This window comes from Phyllostomus hastatus, unplaced genomic scaffold, assembly GCF_019186645.2.
Source record: "Phyllostomus hastatus isolate PE091 unplaced genomic scaffold, TTU_PhHast_1.1 phas_contig_40, whole genome shotgun sequence".
NCBI classification, from domain to species: domain Eukaryota; kingdom Metazoa; phylum Chordata; class Mammalia; order Chiroptera; family Phyllostomidae; genus Phyllostomus; species Phyllostomus hastatus.
In genome coordinates this window covers 21,422,218-21,440,099 of record NW_025333872.1, presented here as the reverse complement: position 1 = coordinate 21,440,099, position 17,882 = coordinate 21,422,218, and the positions used below count along the sequence as shown (strand labels likewise).

Here is a 17,882-nt window from a genome sequence, read left to right as displayed (position 1 = left end):
CACCTTTATGGTGCGAATGTTGGACTGCTTGAAGTAGCCCCAGAGGCTGCTTACACTATCTTTGTCTTTTTGGATTCTTGTTCTGGTTGGTTGTTCTTTGCTTCCTTATGTTCCAAATCAGTGATTTGATTCTTGGCTTCATCCATGCTATTGTTGTTTCCCTGTAAGTTGTTCTTTATTTCAATTAGTATCTTTTGTTTCTGACTGGATATTCTTTATGCTGTTGAGGTTCTCACTAAGCCCCTGAGCATCTTTATAACCAGTATTTTTAACTCTGCATCTCGTAGATTGCTTATCTCCTTTTGTTTGATTCTTTTTCAGAAGTTTTGATCTTTCTTTCATTTGGACAGTGTTTCTTTGTCTCCTTATTTTGGAAGCCTCCCTGTGTTTGTTTCTATGTATTAAGTAGAGCTGCTTTGACTCCATGTCTTCCTAGCATATTCTAATGTAGTAGGTGTCCTGTATGGTCCAGCAGCACAGCCCTCCCCCACCATCACCCAAGCTGGGTACTCAAGGTGTACCTTTCATATTGGCTGAATATACCAAGCTCTTGTAGTTGAGCCTTGATTGCTGTTGGCAGATCAATGGGAGGGATTTACCCAGAACAATCAGCTATAAGCACTGACTGTTACCACTGAACACTCCTTCCTCTGTGGAGGATCAACTGTGCAGGGACAGGGTGGTGGTGCTCTGACATGGCCTGTAGCTGCCCACTGGGTGCACGGGCACTGGAGTTTTCCAGGAGGTGAAGGCCACAGTCAGCCCCAACCTGTGTTCTTCCCAGGGCCAACCTGCATGAGCTATAAAGCCATATGAGATGGCTGCTACTTGTATTGGGCCTGGAGATTCCCAGGTGAAGCCATGCTATGAATTTAGTCTGACTGCTGCTAGTGCAAGGCCTGGGGCCACTCAGCAAGAAGTACAGGGGCTAGGGACTCACTGAGGCCAGCTGTTGCTTGTTTGATAGGATTTAGGAAGGTTTGAAGTATGAGCCAAGATCAGCTATTTATATTAGAAAAGTCACTGTTAAAGGTTTGGGTGGGCCTGCAGGTTGGGTGGGACAGAGCTTCAGGGGATCTCCAGGGCAGGGTAAGCAATGTTAGCCAGGTTGATGGAGTCTGAGATATTGAACTCACCTCTCAGCTCTATAGCTCTGTGCAGCGAAGGTTCAGAAAAGGCACAATGGCAACTGGTCACCTTTCTGTCTGGGGAAAGCTGTCCCCAGCTCCCAACTTGATGCCAGGTACTTCAGTACCTCCCTATATGCCACTGGTGCCTTTCAAGGTGCTATCCTGGTACTAGAGCCCAGAGGGAGTGTATCTGAGTAAGTCATGTATCGGTTTTGTACAGCAAAGTGCTTGGGACTCCAGAAGTTTCTTTCATTGACTCAGTCATCTCTGGTGTTTATAGCCAGAAGTTATGGAGACTTATCTTCCTGACACTGGAACCATGGGTTGGGGGGCCTGGTGTAGGGCTGGATTTCTCCACTTCTGAGATATCCCTCCCAAATATACCACATGGGGTTGGAGAAGAGCCTGTTCCACGTCTCTGCTCCCCCTACTAGTCTGGATGGATTTGGTTTCTTTAATTCCATAGTTGTTAGACTTTTATTCAGCTTGATTTCTGTCTGTCTGAGTGATGGTTGTTCTATATTTTTGTTGTAGTTTTGATGTGGTTGTGTGAGGAGGTGAGCTATGTTTACCTAGGCAGCCATCATGACTGGAGGTTGCTACTCTGTTTGATATTGCTTTCCTGAAGAAGTTATTTCACAGCAGAGTGAGGTCTAGAAAAGAAGGCAAAGTTTGTATTTACACGAATGTCTACTTTCAGTGCATAGTCAATCTATTGTAGGAAATTAATGGGTTGTGGTTGCGTTTTGAACAAAGAAAAACATGTCCTTTGAAAGTAGATTACACTGTATTGGGACCACCTGGTCACTGTCCTAAACTCTGATTCAAACTGTTTCCTATGACACTGGTACACAGATTACAGATGATTTAAACTAATTTGCATCTACTTCTTTATTTCCAGTATAAATTTTCCTCTTAATTTGTGAATTACATTCTATATTCTATAATTTTATTAAAAAACACTACATGTATGCACATATATACAGATAGAGTTATAAAGAGACAATGAAAAGTTAATAGTGATTGCTCTGTTTTATGAGATTATCATTAATACAATTTGGGTTCAGTTGCAGGTAAAAAAAAGAAAATTTATAAGATAATTATATATTTACAAAATTATTGTAGAGGCTAAAGAAGCAGGCTCTGGACTGAGCTTCCAGAAACAACTCCCTGACTTGCTAGGTTGTCTGCTTTCTCTGCCTCCAGGACCAGGTCAGCTCAGCTGAGATCCATACCAGCAACATGATATAGCCAATAAATTAGGGGACAGACATTGTTATCTCTGTTACCACCGCAGCAGAAAAACTAACACCAGCAGGACTGTGCTTGACAGCAGAAAGCAGAAGTGCAGGTGCAACCTCTTTCTATCTTCCAAATATGTATGGACATACCTGCTTGGTGGAAGTTGGGATACATAGGGACACTGAGCTCAGTGAATCTTCTAGTCTTTCAGGTCCCATCATCCAACATGCTGGAGGGTAGCTACAGGGGATTGGAATGGAGTTGTGAACCAATATGTGATAGTGGATGCAAAGGTGGATTTCAATTTCATCCTTTGTAACTGGATATTTTCTAAGTTTTTCAGCATTGAGATAGGAAAAAGTAATAAAATTCTATATTAGGAAGTTTTAATGTTATTACACAGGTTTAACAACCATTACTTTGATAGTTACTTGCTTGGTTCTCAACTGAAAAAGAATTGTTCATACTTTTCCTCCTGCAAAGTGAGATCCAATTCCAAGTAGGGTTTCTGTGTTAATATAAAATTATAGAACATATTTAAACTTATATGAAATGCAAAGCAAAAAACATACATATAAAAGGCAAATATGACTGGAGATACCTAGAAAGAGGATAAAAGGGTATATATATTTAGAAAAAAGAATACAACTATTTTTTATCTTGATGCAACAATGACACAAAATTTTACCTTGTTGGCCAGCTTAACAAAAAAGTACCCTCTTTGTAACTTCCCTGTGAGGGCAGAGAAAATGTATCTAGAAAGTGAATCTTCTCAAGTCAATCACATAAGACTCTACCTGTCAAACATAGCAGATTTAGCTTGGTGATGCTTATGACACTGTCTACCAAAAGAGAGCAGCTTGAACATAAAAATAGTTTTGTGCCTTAGGGAGAAGTGCTGTTTCTTTCCTTGTGATATACATCTGTAGACTCATCTCTATCCAGAATACCCATTCAATTTGATTGCACTGCTTTCTATTCTGTATGCTTTAGATGTCTGCTGAGTGCCTACTCATGAACAATGTGCACAAAAATTCAGCAGTGGGAAGGTCAGGTCTCTGGTTCTTTGAAAACTTTCTTTGGGAGAGGTGAGTTGAGACACCCACAGTTACGTAATGAGAAAAACTTCAAGTGACTAAAAGTCATAGTAGATTTTCAGATAGAAAATAATTTCATGGCAGATTGCTTCTGCATTAACTAGAACAACATATTCGAAGCATGGAAAATTAAAAAAAAACATCTTCATGGGTCCTACTTTTAGAATTTGATTCAGTAATTTGAATGCATGACTGAGAACTCTGTATTTTTAAAAATCTTCTCAGGAGTTTCTGATAATCATCTAGATATTAACCACTGGACAAGAGGAGGCAAAGAGGACCTGCTGCAATCTGCCTTGACATACTGACATCATACACATTTCTGTTAATACCAGTCATTGGGAAAGTTTGAAAAGGCACAGTTTTACTGGCAATAAAAATAAAGAAATGACATCAACCATGTATTTATTCTCTCTCCAATTTTTCCTCCCATATACAAGCATTCACCGCCGAGGAACCTGTGCCTGACTGTGGATGCTATGCTAAGGCCCTTTTTTAACTGTGATCTGATGACATTGGATGTCTAGAGAAAAGGAATGGACATGCCAATAACACTAGTTTCTCCTTATGTTCAGTGCTCAGGATTCATAGAGACTTCTTCCCTTAGTTCTATTTACTGAAGCATGTCTGTGCCTGTCTGGACCTGACTGAGCCATCTTCCGCAAGGCTGCTATATCATAAGTAGGAGCTTAGTTTTTATTGGGGAATGTGCTCTATGAGGCACTAAAAAAGCACAAGATTTTATTTAAGGGATGGGGGCAATCAGTCATTCTCCTGTAGATCTTAACCATTTCTCATTCCCTAACAGCATTCCTTCCATGGTGTCTGCTCTGAACAACCTTATTCAGTTGGTGGTGAGGTGAGAACAAGAAGGGTCAATGGGGCAAGAAAACCTGTAGTGCTTCAAAAAAGATAAAAATCTGATCCTTTGATTATCTTGCTCCACATTTTTCATTGGTTCTTCATTGTTCTCAGAATATTACAAACTATGGAAACATGACATCTAAAGGCCGCCAATATCATGATTACACCAGAGATGCAGTACACATTAAACATTCTATCTGTTATCTTAGATTTTTTTCTAGGTCCTTATCATTTTTGGGAGGTAGTAGTGGGGAACATGTAACTAGTGCTAGTGAATAAGCTGTGGGTACAAGTGATGTGTATTTCCTGTAGGCTGAAATATTCAAGACACCTTTCCCTGCCAAGGTGACCAGGAAAGCCAGATGTGCTAGCTATTACAGCTCTGAGATGGTGGGTCTCCATCATCCTAGATCCCTGAGTAGCTGTGCACATATCACCACTACTAGCTTGCCTCCAGCTTACATTGGGTACATATATAAATGAGAGAGAACTATTATTGTGTCAGATCACTATTTTGGCATTTACTTGTTAACTGAATATAACCTAGATGGTCCTGAATAATATGTAGAACTTGCCTATGCTTCTCACTTCATCTTCTTCTGCTATTTTCTTTACAGTTGAAACTCCACAGCCAGACTGAGTTTCAGGTTCTTTGAAAGTGCGTACCTCTGACCCTTTGTGCATACTGCTGCCTTTCTAGATAGCTTTTCCAGTTTTTCTTCATTTGTCTAACTTTCCACCTTCTTTTTCTCAGTCAGGACATCATTTCCTCCAGGAAACCCTTTTTGATCTTAAAAGGTTTCATCACATACAGTGGGTTCATTGTAGAATTAGAATTAGATTTTCTAATTAGGTGCCCTTTCTCTAGCTACTTGAATTTCCCCTGTACTTACCACACCATGAAGTAATTCCCTGTTTAGTTATCCATGTGTTCCTTTGGGCTACAAACAAGTGTATACAGATATCATATCTGTATTGACTACCGTTGTATTCCTAATATAAAGAATAGTATAAACGACATGGTAAATCTCAATAAAGATTTGTGGAATATTTATTGAAAACAGAAGGTTGTACTCTAGAAACTTCAAAAGGAAATCACTTTCAGCTGATTATGCATCATGATCTCAGACCAGCCAATTCTGGAACAATGGCCAACATTTATTATATAAAGTACATGAAATCATGTGTATCACTTATTTCTCTGTAGACATAGAAGAGTTAGATTAAAAATAAAAATATGTGGTTTGATATAATAAAAACTATTTGTTGAATAAATGATTGAATGAACAGACTTACCAAGGCTGGGTTTGGGGAACCAGGGCAAGAGGCAGACTGAGGGAAACAGCAAGGCACAATTGGAAGGCTGCTGAACATTTGCCTTCGGGACACACAGATGATGTTATCCATCTCTGCTCTACTGACTGCTTGGTTGCTGGGCCTCCTGCACCCTTCCGATGTTGCTCTTTCCCTGTTGGCCTGCCATAATTTATCACAGATATGTTAGTGTCTATTGCCAAAGATTAAAAAATCCAACTGGCTCCTGAATCCTAAGTGGCAAATGTTTACTATAAACCAGATGAAGACAGGCTGTTCCCTTAGCAGTATTTTGCTTCTAAGTAAGAGGAAAATTAGTCTAAAATTTGATTGCTGTAATGTAAAAGAAGAATCAGTCCATATCTGTCTGCTTCATTTTGAAGTATCCTTTGCACTCCAAGTAATTTTTTTAAAATGGGAGCAGTCTGTTCCAGCTTAGAAAAGCTGAAAGAAGGCACTGCACATAGTATATTTTTCTATTGTTCTTTTTCCCCCACCCTGGGTTTGGCAGTGCAGGAACACCATTTTCCTCTGCCAAGTGATGTTCTGATAAAAAGAGTGGTCATTTCTGAATGTGTACCATGGTTAAAATGTATCCTCTATATTTTAATGAAAGTTGTTTACCCAGAAATCTTGTTCCAGCTAGCAAATGGATTCAAATGCTGAAAGTAGATGAGTTGATTAAAAGAATCAAATAAAATACCAATTTCCCACTTTCCCCTTCATTTTAATCCTATTCTCTAATGGTTTCTTTCTCATATTTAAAATTCTGTTGGGCTCAAGTAAGAGGCAGTCAGATAATTAGAAAAGAAATTAAAGAGAAATGCAATGGATGGATGTTTTTTAGAAGCTCAGAAAAAGCTTAATATATCTATTGCCATTTGCCTGAGTCTATTAGGGAGTTATAGTGCAGAATATTGAATCCAAGCCTTGTGATTTTTCTAGATGTCAGCATCAGTAGCCAGAGGGCTTGCTCTTCATCAGGACAATCTTTACCCTTCATAAGGTTGGCCCTGAATAAATAGAAAGCACTGATTAAGAGAAGTGAGGATGGGGAATATTTTTGATGTTTCTTAGGTTTCAAATAGTACCCTTGGGCATTTATTATTTGCATCTCTCTCAGCAGAGAGCCCCAAGTGTGTCTCTTCATAAATTCTCTGTGTTCTGCCTTTAGTAATAAACCCTTTGGGTAAATGAAAAGGAAAGATAAAACTTCTTCTCTGTCTTCAAGGAGTATATGAATGATTAGAGAGATAACACATAGAAAATTCAAGCATAATTAGAAAATAGCAGAGGAACATGGGCAAGATAACCTGGTATAAAGTAGGGCCTGTGTAATAAGAATCATATATTGTGGAGAGAGCATAGCACAGTGTTTTTGAAATAATTTAGAATAATTAATTCATGATTTAGAATTAATAATCACTAATTTAGAATGAATTCATTTCCAGATTCAGCATTTTCTAGACCTTTTAAAAACCAAAGTCAGTAATAATATAAATCAATAATAAAATACATTATTAATAAAAATCAATAATAATATACATTATTATTAAAATAACATACCAGCCAAGTGCAAAGTGCCTTAAATGCATTACCTACTCAATCTTCCAAACAATTTATAAAGTTCGTACTATATGCAAACTAATATATACATACCCACATAAATGAATGTTTGTATATTTTGTTTCATGTATCAAACTAAAGAATCTGAATAAAAATTTTTCTGTTGTAAGTCCTCACTGAATCTTGTAGGTAGGTTCTGTGACTGCAATCAAAACAATCCATAACAAAACCAATTTTATCAAAGGCTAATTGATATAAATGAGGTGAGTTTTTATGGCATCCCATCAATGTTATAATGAACGACGCTTAATGAAACTACATCATTCAAGAACCTGCTGTGTAATCCAGGTTTTCTTGTACATAATTTCAATAAAAACGAGTAGCAGTGTTTGCACAGAAAAATCATAATTGTTACTATATAACAATATAAATATAAATGTAGAATAAAAGCTAATATATAGTTGTTACCAGGCATTCTTCTAATGTGTGTGTGTATTTATTTAACACAATCACAGAAAGTCTATACTGATCATGAAGATTACCAATAACAACCTGCAGTGCTTATTATTGACTTTGGGGACATTTAAAACCATTAAACATTTAAAAAAATTTTTTGAACTCCTTAATTATTAGCATTTGTGTACTTGGGTGACCTTAATGGTGAAAAAAGAAAAACTAAATTATTATTTCTCAGCAATATATATCACCCAAGAAAATCAACAATAATAATTTATAACCTCAGCAGAGCTCCCATGAAATATTTGTTCCACAGCATTATATTGTCTTGTTTGAGAGATCAGGTTTTCCTAATATTTTATCACCAGCAACTATTTTTTAAAAAATTTTCAGTCACGAGTTCCTTTTATTAAAAGATCATCTGTTTGTGCAGCAATATTTCTTTAAACAAGAGATTGAGAAATCAAGGAGGAACACATATAATACCAAAGCCACGTATAGGTCTTATAGGCAGAAACACTGTGGTAGGTAGAATAATGGAAAGGACCCACCAGCCAAGGAGTGTAGACTGAAAAATGTGAGGAAAAGAATTCTCCCCTAAAGCCTCCTGAAAGAATGCAGCCTTGGGAATTTACTTTGTACCCTGATTTCCAAATCTGTAAGGTAATAAATTTGTGTTGTTAAGCAGAACAGAAACAAAATCATAGATACAGAGAACATTTTGTTGGTTGCCAGATGGGAGGGAGTCAGGGAGATTGGCAAAAAAGGCAAAGGGATTATTAAGTACAAATTGGTAGTTACAGAATAGTCATGGGGATATCAAGTACATCATAGGGAATAGAAGAACATATATGCATGACCCATAGACATAGACAACGATGTGGGGATTGCCTAGAAAGGAGGGTGCTGGGTAGAGGGGGCAAAGGGGGAAAATTGGGACAACTATAGTAGCATAAATAATAAAATACAATTAAAAAAAATTTAAATTGTGTTGTTTTTAGCCACTAAGTTTGTGGTAATTAATTTATTACAACCGCAATAGGAAACTGATAAAGATACTAAATGGGGTAACCATCATTTTCTTTAAATCTAGTCTCCCCATTTGACTATTTTGACTAAAATATGTCCATGATACTAAGATGCATATTTCTCCCTTTTAGCATCTTAGACATAGGGATGCATCTTAAAATCAGTGTCATCTCACAATTGCTGTCAGGCAACAGAAGGAGTAGCATTGTTACCCACTCTTTTGGGAAACTAAAACCACCATAAAAAAAAACATCTAGAATGTGTGTTAATTATTTGAAAGAAAATGCCAGAGAGAATAGTTAAACTCTATTAAAACATTTTTATTTTGAAATAATTTCAGATTTTCAGAAAAATGGAGGAAAGAATTCCCGTATAAGTTTGACTCCCATTCCACAATGGTTAACACTTTACCACGTTTGTTCTACCAATGCATTTCTGTGTAATTGGGTTTCTTTTCCTGAATGATTTGAGAGTAAACTGCAGACATGAAGACTGGACACCCTTTAATTCAATACTTAAATGTGTATATCATAAAAACAAGGTCATTTTCTTACACAACCAAGGTAGAGCTACCAAAAAGAATCAATTAACATTAATAAAACACTCTATTTTACTCTACCACCACCATCACCCTGGACATGGGAAATTATACTGCCCAATTACAGGAAGTTAAAAAGACCAGAAGTCATTGGATCATAGCAATACAAATCATTCCATATTTAGCTAACACGTCTTTAGAACAATAAAGTGTATTGTTTTGGATGCTGGTTCTCATTTACAGGTGATCTAGAAAAAAAATGTTAGTGATTACTTCAGCAGCTGCAGTGAACAAAGAATTATTATTTCCTTCCCTTTTTGGTTCTTTTGAGTTCTCAGGAGGTACAGCAGAAAAATTAACAGCAGATGGCTCGAAAGGAGATTATATTGATTTTAAAAATTCTACCCTATTCCTAAAAGAATTTAATGTAGCTCAAAAAAATTTCCAGAGCAGGAACTTCTAATTGTTCTGGATGTAAGTCTTCCTAGGGGAGAGATATCATTTCCACTGATTTACAAAGCAAATACCTTGGTTTACTGGTTTACAGATGTTGTTTGGTCCTTGCATGTTTAGGACGTCTGGCTTTAACTGCTGTGGCAGGGACCCATCTTAATCCTGCTCCAAAGCACCTAGAAAATCAAAATTATTGGAAGAAATGTATCTAAGACATATTCTAGGTTATCCTCTAATTTCTTGGAGAAGTCTGGATAAAGATGTGCTGTGCCCATTAGGAGTTTAATGACTTGCACTGTTGAAAGGGAACAACCACACATTGAAAGAGATGAAGAGAATGAACTAACATTCTTGAGAAATTTACTAAGCTTCCCACTCTAACAGAACCAATCTCTTCATCTTATGTTTTCTTCCTGATGTATGCCCCCAAATTATGTATGATAAAAATCTGTCTCGCAAGCAGGGGCAGCTATATAACTTGCAGAGCCCTAAGCAAAATAAAAATGCAGGTTCCATGTTCAAAAAGCAGAAAAAAAGTTCTTCCTTTTTTCCCCAACGTTTTTTCCTCTGTCATAGTCTTTTGACTTATGCTGTCTGCAGACCCTGCAGCGTGTTGGGAGCTCCCTGGGCCAACTTCTCTGAGGTTTATCCGTGTGAGTTAGCTCATCTAAAGACAGTATACTTGAACTGAGCTTCCCCTTTTTAAGATTTTAAGACACACCCTCACCCTGTATAAATACACATATGAGCAATACCATTTTGAAGAAATTTCTCTGAATTTACCACAACTGTGATTGAACACAGTGCTCATCGTGTTAATAAAGCTGATGGCTTTCCTTCCGTCAATTCTTCTTTAGCGCAAATACAGGGGCTGCTGATTGATTGTAAGTTTAAATGTTCTTTAAACAAACATTCACTTTGCAGTTAATCTGTGTAAGACATACTTCTCAGTCCAGAGGACATGGCAGTAAACAAAATAGATTAAAAAATCGTTGCTTTCATGGAGCTTACATTCTAATAGGAGAAGATAGACAATGTAAATAAATGAGTTAAAAAATTGGATGGTAATAGGTGTTTTGGAGACAATGCAGAGAAGGGAAATAAGGACAGCTGAGGTAGATGCATGGTGGTGGGAGGTGAGGGGTTAATTAAAAAAGGGATGACTGGGAAAGGCTTACTTGCCAGGGGTGTCCAACCTTTTGGTGTCTCTGTGCTACACTGGAAGAAGAGGAGTTGTTTTGGGCCACACATTAAATACATTGTGACATGTAATCACAAAAAAAATCTCAAGGTTTTAAGGAAATTTGTGATATTGTGTCAGACCACATTCATAGCCATCCTGAGCTGCATGCAGCCTGCGGGCTGCAGGTTGGACACCAAGAGGACACTTTAAATAAACACTTGAAAAAAGTGAAGCATCTAGCCAAGAAGGTATCTGGAGAGCATCAAGTGCAGAGCCTGGTGTTGTCCAGGAACTGCAGCAGAGCAGTGTTTTTGGACGAAGGAAGCAGGGACAAGAGAAGTTCCAGTAGATGCTGAGGTTGGAGGGACTGTGAACTTCCATTACTCAAGGTGTTGACTATTAACTAACTAAACCAACATTAAACTAACTAAATGTTAGTTTAACTTCCCTAAAGTGGCTAACTATAGTTAGTGCCATTTTAAGGAGAGTTGTATAAAAGGTTCACCATGACATGAGTACATGGGCCTTATGGGTCCTTATGAGATCTCATGATTCTTGGTTGTTGTGAAGATACATTGTACTCTTACTGGGCAGGTGTCTTCAATTTTCAAACAAGTTGGGGAGAAACTGAAAAATCAAATTCTGTTTTTCCCTTATTGAAATGTAGACTCTATGAACACAAAGCATTTTGCATTTTCTGTTTATTGCTCTGTCTCCAGGAAATAGAAGTGTGAAAAATCAGTATTTGCTGCAAAATAAGTATTTGTTGACAGACTGATCATTTAAGCTTTCAATCAATCTGTATCCCCTCCAGTCTTGCTAAGGTTGAGTTAACTGAAAATGATCAACTTGTACAGAGTTAAAAAGAATGATTTGTGGTAGAGATATTAATAGATCTTCCTTTATAATCATGACAATGTTTTAAAGAATGAAGGCAATTAGTCATGTTACAAATTTAACACTTAAAATCTCATATTTTCAGGAGTAGTTATCTCTTCTTTCAGTTATATGCATGTCCCAATTCCTCAGTTCTTTGTTCAAATACAATTTTGTCTATTTAAATGTATATTTCTTGACCACCTTATCTAATGCGCCTTCCTTCCCCTTTCCTGTTACTTTCTATTTTCTTTATTTTTTAAAATTTAATCTTTATTGTATTTTTTTCATTTACATTTAGTCCCCCAACTTCATTTTTTTATGTGTAAAAAATGAGTTGAATTGTGTCCCCCACAAAAATCTATGTTGAAACCCTAACCACTAGTACCTCAGATTGTGACCTTATTTGTAAATAGAATTTTTACAGATATAGATGAGTTAACATGAGATTGTTAGGGTAGGTCCTAGTCCAACATGACTGGGGTCCTTATAAAAAGGGAAATTTGGACACAGACATAGATATGCATAGAAGGAAGTGTATGTGAAGAGACACGGAGAATGCAGGTGAGGATGGAGGACTGGAGTGATACTCCGACAAGTCAAGGAATACCAAGGCTTGCTAGCAAATCACTAGAAGCTAGGAAAAGGCAAAGAAGTTTCTTCCATTGGTTTCAGAGGAAACATGGCCCACAGGAACTTAATTTTGGATTTCTAGCCTCCAGAACAGTGAGACAATATATTTTTGTTGCTGTAAGTCACCCAGTGGTGGTATTTTGTTGTAGCATCTCTAGGAAACAAATAATACACTGCTTGATGTGTGATATACCATTTAATTGTTTAATTTCTGCTGTTCCCTACCAAACTTTAATTTCCATAAAGAAAAGGACATGATCTATTTTGTTCACTTTGGTACCCAAAGTACTTGGAACAGTGGCTGGCACTCAAATATTTGCTGAAAAAATGTAGGGATAAAATTTTTCATTCCCCCCCTTTTTTTCTTTGCTACTATTTGTTCTTTCTAAAGATAAATCTAATTTCAGGATTAATGAGATAGACAAAAATTTTAGCAATTGTAAAAGACTATAGTGGAAAATTTCCCTTTATATTTTATTATGGTTCCCCAAAAAACAAAAAGAAAAAGAACAACAACTCCTGGGGTAGGAACGAATTCTCTGGTAGGGGGAGTCTTAAACATCTTTGAGTGGGTCCAGGAAGGACTTTTGCCCAGAGATGGAGACATTGTGCACCCAGGGGACCTCTGGGGTTCTCAGGATTATGTTATTCTCTGTGTGTGTCAGCCTGTGGCCTGTTGATTGTGTAACTCGGAGTCCTGGCCTTATTGCTCCATTTCCTTCCTCTTTGCTATTACTGACCTCTGCTGTCTCAAAGCAGCACCTTTGCTCGCTTCTGATTTCCAGCCCGGAAAACATTCAACAAATCTCATTGCTCTGGAAAATAAAATTACCCAAGAGCTTCAAAGGCAACAGTGACTTGAGCTATTTACCTCCTGAAATGGCTTCTCACATTTGGAAGTTCATCTATGAGAGCCGCACACAGGTCACATGTCTTCATCCGTCAGGACTGCTGACAGGCAGATGTGGGCTGTATGTGCTCAAAAGAGAAAAGGAAACTTGATACAGCTTCCGGCTTTTCTCGACCACCGGATGTGCCTCCTGCAGCAATTTGCTGCAAACTCTTGTTATTGAGGTCACGCTATGACTTTTTCTTTTAAACATAAAAAAAATGTGTCCATCGTTTCATTAATTCTCACCCTTATCTAATTCAACCACCTCTTCTGGCCAACTCCTGAGAGGAAAAAATGTGTTTCTTCATTTAGATGAACAATCTAAGTGACTCATGAATAAAACATTTTAAAGATTAATGATCTTAGTGCAGTCCTTTTGATAATGTAGAAGCATGGTAGTCTAAAATAGAATAAAAGTGAAGAATGTGTTCATGCATAAATATCCCTCCTAATTTGTGAGTTTTGCAAAGTCCCATATGTCATGAATCATTAGCCTGTTTTATCTTGATCTTATACAATCATTTCAAAAATAAGACTGTGTAGATGTTGCCACCTACTGTTTGCCTGGAAATATACTATTATAATTCACTTTATGTAACAACACTTTTCCCTCTCACTACATTTCCTTTTCTGCAGTTACTATTGTTAACTCCTTCTTTTAAAATAATTTATTCACTTACTCTTAATTACTTCATCTACAAGCTCATTATAAGAAATTCTTCCACTGATCTATTGAAAAATCCTGAGGAAATGCCCTAATTTTTCTTGAACCTTCCTCAGTATGTTGAAATCATTTTCAGTTATGCAAAACATACAGTATGTATAATTTTTAATGTTCAAAACTCTATTTTAAAAATATATTAGTTTCTAATCAAATTTCAAGAAATTAATATTAATAGATTGCTTTTAGTTTTAATATTCAAATTAAAGATATTTTTAAAAAATCTGCTTTCTTTCCTGTAAATATATTTGTCAGTGGTTGAATGTCAAAATTTTTTTCTTTTTAAAATTAGGATAAAATACCAATTACATTATTTACCAGTTGGTCTTTTGAATTGTTTACTTTGTAGTCCTGTGATGTGTATGTAGCACCATTTTAAGTGTGTTACTGATTCAAAACAGAAATAAAGTAAAATTTTTTAAATCTTTGAAACCATATTTCAGGCTAATTTAAATGCCCTGAGATAATCTATGATCTGTAGACAAATAACTATGACTAGATTCAGTAATCATCATTATTAAAATCTGTGAACTATTTTACAGTTTATAAATTCCTTTGTATATTTTACTAAATTTGGGACTAGCCACAACACTATGAAGTAATTAGTACAGTAATCATTTCCTATTACAGAGAAAGAAAGACAAAGAAATCAAGGTACTTGTTGAGTATTACATGGCCAAAATTACTCTAAATACAGTTCTCTTAACTCCACAGCTTATTAACTTTTTACATTTTTATGAGCTAGTTTAATTAATTTACATACTTGACTCTTTTTTAACTTTTGCTTTGAGTGAATAATTTTAAAGTGTTTTAAAATAATCAAGCTCTCCACTTTTAAATGTCTGGGCAATTCTCTAATAACCGAGGTTGTCTGAAATGTTGTTCTGATCCCATGAAGCTAACCCTGACAGGTAGGTCCCGAAATGTTGCCTTTTCTAAGTACTATATACTGAATACTTGTCTTAGGAAAGAGCAGGTGCTTTAGGACGATAAAATGTACTACATTTCATTACTATTACTACTGCTGCTAACAAATTACCACAAACTGGAGGCTTAAAATTACACAAGAATATGACATCATAGCTTCCATAGGTCAGATGTCCTGTTATGATGTCAGTGAGTTCTGTGCTTTAGGTATCACAAGGTGTTGGCTAAGATGAATTTTTTTTCATTGAATTTATTGGAATGACACTGGTTAGCAAAATTATACAGGTTTCAGGTGCACGATTCTAAAACACATTGTCCTGTATGAAGCCTCTGGGGAACAATCCACTTCCAAACTTATTCAGGCTGTGGGCAGAATTCAGTTCCTTTTTGCTGTAAGACTGATGTTCCTATTTTTTCACTGACAGTTGACTGAGGGCCATTATCAGCTTCCAGAGGTCTCTTGCATTCCTTAGCTTCCTCACTTTCAAAGCCAGTAATGGAAAAATATTTCCCCTTGTTAATCCCTCTCCTGCTTTGAATATCACTTTCCTGTCTCTGACCTCTAGACACAGAGTTAAAGGATCCACATGGTTAGGTTAGGCACTCCTGGATGATTTCTTTATCTTCAGGACAATTCATTTTGAACCTTAATTACAACACAAAGTTCCTTCTCAGCAACACCTAGATCAGTGTTTGACTCAATAACTTGAGAAAGTGTGTGGAAAGTCTAGGAATTTGGGGCCCTTTTTAGAGTTCAGCTAACTGTGCTTGTCAGCTGTGCAGCTACAAGCATTTTCTAATTTGGCCTCTAGTCTCCAGTCTCTGTTTTAATAATTCCATAAATTCACATTACAAAGTGGGCCCCTCAATGCATCTTTCTAAGGCACAGTTCTGATTAAATGTAATATCTTGCTTAAATTGATAACAAAACAACCAACACTTTGAAGGCCTCTTCTAGCATGTAAGTAAGATCTTGGAAAACCAGGATCTGTACCACCAGCTTCTCTCTACCTTCTCTCACACGTCATTTAATTGAGAAATTGCCTTTTGTCCTGTGCACAGTGAGCTCAGTTTTTTCACTTCTCCTGCTCTGCCTCACCTTCAATTTTATAAGTACAAATCCCAAATGTTATTTCAAGGATGGATTCTGACACTAACTCCTCCTTTAAAAGTGTTTGCTCTATTTTATTTTAAAAATCTGTATCTCCAATGTAGTTAGCATGGCGCCTTGGGTTAAAGTTATTAATAAACACCTCCTTGCTTCTAAATGATGGATTCTTCTAGGCCAGATTGGGACTGAGTTCATCCTTGTCTCTCTGCAACACCCAGGAGTACCACATTGAGATATGTTTCAAAATATTTGTTGCATCATTAACTGAAAATCAAAATAGAAATCAGAATGTGCCAAGAGTTCATAGGCCTTCACTGGTAATGCTTGATGACATCTCCACATCTTTCAGGTTCAGGTTGATTGTATTTTCTTTTGTGGCTACTATTTTTCAAGATCACTGACTCAGAGCTGCTGCTTTAAGTTAAAGCAAGTTCTTCAGTGCTTAGCTAATACTAAATGATCAACTCCTTTAGGTTTTCTTCTATGATAAATGTTTTTTTTTACCTCCTGGAGAAAAATGTTTTCTGTTTAAATTTAAGAAAACTTTCAAGAGCTAGAGACAGATTTAGTCTTCTATCTAATTTTGTCATTCACAGAATTAACCTTTTTCTGGTATCAGGTGCATTTCTCTACAAGTCATTCTTTGATTAGTGGACTCTGCTGTATGAGTCATGTGTGACTCAGTAATTATTTTGGATTTTTAATGAGTTACCATTTATTTAAATAGGCTTCAGAAGCATGATTAGTCATTGTGAGATTCAGCTTGTACATTTCCAGTTAGTGACTAGTTAAAAATAAGAACAGAACAGATATTTACTTGGTAACTTTCCAAATTTTCAAAAGACTGCTTTATTTATCTAATTTTATTTCATGATGCATGTGTCTCAGTGGTTGTAGAAGACAGTACCTCTTAGAAACATATCTTACAGACACCTCTAGATTTTACAACATACTGGAACAAGTCATTTTGGAAACCTGGGGGGAAAAAAGAAGACTGGCTTTGAAATTCATTTGTAAGGGAAAATGCAAAAAATAATTCAAGAAACTTTTGAAAAGGAATGGCAAGGAAGATTTGCTCCAACAGATATCTTAAGTTACTTTAAATTTGTGGTAAATAATTAGTGAAACAATCAAAAATAGGTCAACAGACTGAAATATGAAATTCAGAAACAGACCATTTATGTTTGGAAATTCAGTTTATAAAAAAGATGGTCTTTAATTAAGTGGGGAAAATTATTAAGTAAATGATATTAGACCAGATATTACTCATTGGCTTGTTCTTTTCTGCTTCCATAGTAACAGAAGTCATGGTTTCCAGCTGGGAGTATGGCTGCCCACAGTAAAGACAACACTTCCCAGCCTCCCTTGCAACAAGCTAGCTATGTGATTAATTCCTGATCAATGGGATGTAAGTGTGAGAGTTGTGCTGCGATCTTAAAGTGAAGGGCATGGCTACCATTCCCCTTCCTCCTTCCTGCTGGCTGAAACACGGACACAATAACTGCTATCCTGGAGCAATCTTGGCCCATGTAGAAAACTCTTCATTGTGCTAATAAGATAGAAGGAACAGGGACTGCTGACCCTCACTACAAGTCCTGGCTTGACTATCTTTAAATTTTATTTTTGGAGGAAAATAAAATTCTGTTTTGTTTAAGCTTCTATTATTTTGAATTTTCTGTTAGCCTAGATGAACCTCATTCTAGCTGAAACAGATGTAAGACTTGATTATGCATTTAAAAAATAAATTTAAAGTTTAAAAAAGTAAAAGGAGAAGAAATATAAAAGAAACCACCTTATTAAAAACTATTTAAAGAAAAAACAAGAATTCCCAAACCCAAGGCATGTATTAT

General features: G+C 36.5%; 1 protein-coding gene and 1 long non-coding RNA gene across 2 annotated transcripts in view; one reads left to right on the top strand and one right to left on the bottom strand.

Moving 5' to 3' along the window:
• Positions 1–17,882, top strand: part of LGSN (lengsin, lens protein with glutamine synthetase domain) — a 153,915-nt gene that overhangs the window by 79,341 nt on the left and 56,692 nt on the right. The gene's annotated exons all lie outside the window — the stretch shown is intronic.
• Positions 1,053–13,371, bottom strand: LOC123821714. Its single transcript, XR_006786156.1, has 5 exons — positions 13,253–13,371; positions 9,764–9,865; positions 5,630–5,809; positions 2,522–2,702; positions 1,053–1,783 (listed from the first exon to the last, which is right to left on the bottom strand). It is a non-coding gene; the product is annotated as an uncharacterized LOC123821714 (long non-coding RNA).